Source organism: Papaver somniferum, chromosome 3 (assembly GCF_003573695.1).
Source record: "Papaver somniferum cultivar HN1 chromosome 3, ASM357369v1, whole genome shotgun sequence".
NCBI classification, from domain to species: domain Eukaryota; kingdom Viridiplantae; phylum Streptophyta; class Magnoliopsida; order Ranunculales; family Papaveraceae; genus Papaver; species Papaver somniferum.
Genome location: NC_039360.1, coordinates 50,914,856 through 50,918,665, shown reverse-complemented (window position 1 = coordinate 50,918,665; position 3,810 = coordinate 50,914,856).

The window sequence follows — 3,810 nt, the reverse complement described above, 5'->3', positions numbered from 1 at the left end:
CTGGTTTCAGAACTTCGGCTACCAAACGATGGTGATGACGCTGAAACTTCGATTATCAAATGGTAGTGATGGCGCCTGGCAACTTTGTCTAAATTAGGGTTTGGCATGCCGAAACCCTAATTAGCGCCCCTTACTAGAATCGTTGTAGATTCTCGTACAAACTTGGGTTTTGGCGGTCCGCCCCTCCATATGACCGGAAAATAATTTCCTATCTCCCTATGCAGGAATATTTAGCTTTTGAGATCGTTTAGGAGGTGAAAACGGCCCGAAAGTGAAACTCAGGAAGAATTCAGGAGGGATGTTGCGGGCCCGTGGAATGATGTCGACTGGCTTCAGTTCCGTGGAAGGATGACGACTGGCTTCAGTTCCGTGGAAGGATGGGAACTAGTTTTGGGACTTCGGATGCCAAACAGTGGTGATGGCGCTGGAACTTCGGCCACCAAACGGTGGTGATGACGCCTGGCAACTTTGTCGAAATCAGGGTTTGGGATGCCGAAACCCTAATTAGCGCTCCTTACTAAAAGCGTTGTAGAATTCTCGTACGAACTCGGATTTTGACGATCCGTCCCTCCATCTGACCGGAAAAGAATTTACTATCTCCCTACGCTCGGAATATTTAGGTTTTGAGCTCGTTTAGGAGGTGAAAACGGCCCGGCTATGAAACTTAGGAAGAATTCAGGAGGGATGTTGCGGGCCCTGGGTAACATAGTCGCGCGGAGTCACCTATTCCCATTCATGGAGCAAGAAGGAAACTTTATTCTGTGCAAACTCTAGAAACTCCGTCCGTATGAAAAGAGGTATTGACCTTCTTTTTTTTTTTTCTGTCGCTCGTCCGGTTCTGTGCTTTCGTCTGCAGTGTCTCTCAAGTGGATTCCAAAATTTACCAAACTCCATTGCATTCTTGGGACAGATGGATGTGGTTACGTTGTCGGTCCATCCTTGATTTTAGGTTGTTCAGTGCCTGGACCTTCTGATCGCGATGACAGTATGCTGTGGATGCTTGTATGGTCGAAATCTTCCGGAGCCACTGGATGAAATAGATGAGTTGGGAGACTTTTTGTTACCGACGTGCTGCTATTAAGTCTTCAAGGACTTTGTTCCAAGATACATCCTTCGAACCATCTTCTGAATCTTGGACTATCGTATGGAATGCGATACGGTGAGCAGTCCCCAGTTATAATTCTGTTAGATCCGATGGCACTGCCGAACATGTGAATGTATCTCTGTGACGTGCTTTTGGAGTCTTCGATGCACATGTACGGCTTTGTGTTGAGAAATTCCCGTGGCTCGTAAAATTTCGACAGTGATGATGTTGAAATCAGAAATAACCTGGTTGAGGGGAGTGAAAGCGTCCCATGCTGGTATTCCCCATGTGTAGCCTACTTTCATTGCATCGTCTTGACTCCATGTCCACGGGATTTGATACAAGCTTATTGTATTATTTTGGATGCGACGCTGGGATGCTCAGAATATCACATGGACGAAATATTCTGGATAGTGAAGAGGTAGAAATGAGAGAGTTATGTTGTTTATCGTGGCTTCCTCTATTTCTTCAAGAAAATGTTTCATCCGCGTTTCTGGAGTTATCTCATGAGTTTTTGATGGTCGTCGAGTGCGATGAGCAGCCCCTAGTCGTATTTTTCTTTAGTTTCTGAAGTTGTTTTCCTCTAAGCAGGCTTGGGGTCCTCCGCGGCCTCGTAAAGTGTTGAAGGCGTCTTCTAGACAGAAAGGTGATTATATTCTTGCGCTGCACCCTTGAAGAGTAGATGACCTTTTTGTGGCTATGGCCTTTTGGTTGACTGTGTCTTCTGAGCTTTGACAGTGAAGGGATTCCGTGTATATCCTCAGTCCCCAAGTATGGTTTACATGTTTTCATCTTTGTAGCGATTGCTGCTGTGGTGAAGCTCTGGCTGGTATCAACAAATGAGTGGTAACAGTTCTTGATAGCAGATGTAATCAGAAGAGACTACATTGTCGTGGTAACAAAGTAGGTTGGATGGAATTGTATGGGCATCCATGTAAGTAAAAGGATTGGCTGGATGCGTAAACGAGCAAACTGTCAATGATCATGAGTTTTGGCGGGATGGATCAAAAGGCAGTCATGACTACGAAGATTGGCTGCTGCGATCATGATCCTTGACATGGGGAGCGTGGTGGTACGACCCTTTGCAGGAAGGAGTGGCGGCCCCGGTACGATCCTTGGCAGGAGGAAGCGGCGTTGAGGCGGCTTCGACTCTTGGAGAGGATGTTGAAACTTATGAAGCCAAACGCTGAAGCTTCGGCTTTGATCCTGGAGCAGCTTGTGGAGAGAATGTTGAAGCGGAGCGGCTGCTGAAGTGAACGTTAAAGCGGAGCCGCTGCAGGAGGACGTTGAAGCGGAGAGGCTGCGTCAATCAGTGTGTTTTCAAACTGGACACCCTTCAAGCGAACAGTGGTTAGGAGTCCCCAGTTCCATCTATCGTGCTTTCTAAGAGAGGTAGGGGTTTGGGAACGAATTCTTGGCTGGAAATAGATGTTTTCCTGACGAAACGCGGTTGAGGGCTGCAAATATGTCTTGACGTTGCGCCTTGGTAAAATATAAAATCTCTCATAAATGTTCCACCATAGACTGCACAATTTTGTGGGCGAAGTCCCCCGAAATCATGCATCTCCTGACGGGAAGAGAGTCTTTGTGAACTCAGGGGGGTTGCTGATCTCCTTTCCTCAATTTTGGAGAAGTCGTTCCTGATATCTACGTGTGATGAAATTGGATTGATGATTCCCTTCTACTGAGCGTTTAAGAGAAACGCTGGAAGGATGCAAGCTGCTGGCGCTGGGAAGATGAAAGTTGTTAGCGCTGGATGGATGCAAGCCATCAGCGCTGGAAGGGATGCAAGCTGCTGGCGCTGGAAAGATGCAAGTTGTTAAAGCTAGATCGGCTTGGAATAGGCGCTGGCTTGGCGTGGACGCTGGCTTGGCAAGGCGCTAACTTGGTGATGAACACGCAAGTGCGACGCATTTTCACCATGATTACATGAGCTAGGACTCATTTTATCACTAATAATATTGTTTTAAGTCTTTTCAAGGAAATAAGCTCTTATGGAAAAGTTGCTCGAAAAGTGGTTTTTGGACCCCGGAGGACACTTGTTATTCGAACTCACAATTTTGGATAAGGGGTAACCTATTACTATGGGCACTCCACTGGCTAAGGGGCTACCTGATTTGTTATATACACCCCACCGCTATGGGCACCCTTCAAATTGTTACGGGGCACCCTTCTTCATCACCAAGAACACAAGGTTTTGGCGGGAAAAATGAATCTGTTTCTGCGAATATTTTTGGGATTGACTTGAGGAGATATTGTGGGGATTTACTCTCGGATATGGATAGATACCATCCTGTTTCGAGTAAACAGGGGTGGTAATTGCATTTGAATCGAGAAAGGAAGGAAATTATCACCGGTTAGAAGAAATTGAGGATGGAGATATTTCATAGATTCTGTTGAGTTATTGTGGAAGATTTTGTTGCAGATTTTTGGTAAGATTTTGTATGATTTATTCGTGCAAATGGATTTGGATGAAGTTATAGCGGCATGACAGGATTGGTAAGGTGCATAATTCCAATGAAGGAAAGATATATACACGATTTTTATAAAAGAGGGAAGAAATATCTTCGGGTTTATGGATGGGTTTCTGGTGAGTTTAATACAGAAGTTAAGTGAAGTTAAGAGAGGATATTCTCCTAGGATCCATATATTTATCATATCAATAGAGTTTGGGAAGTTTTCAAGACAGTTAACGCATGAAGAGAAAGAAATAATCTTCGTGTAAT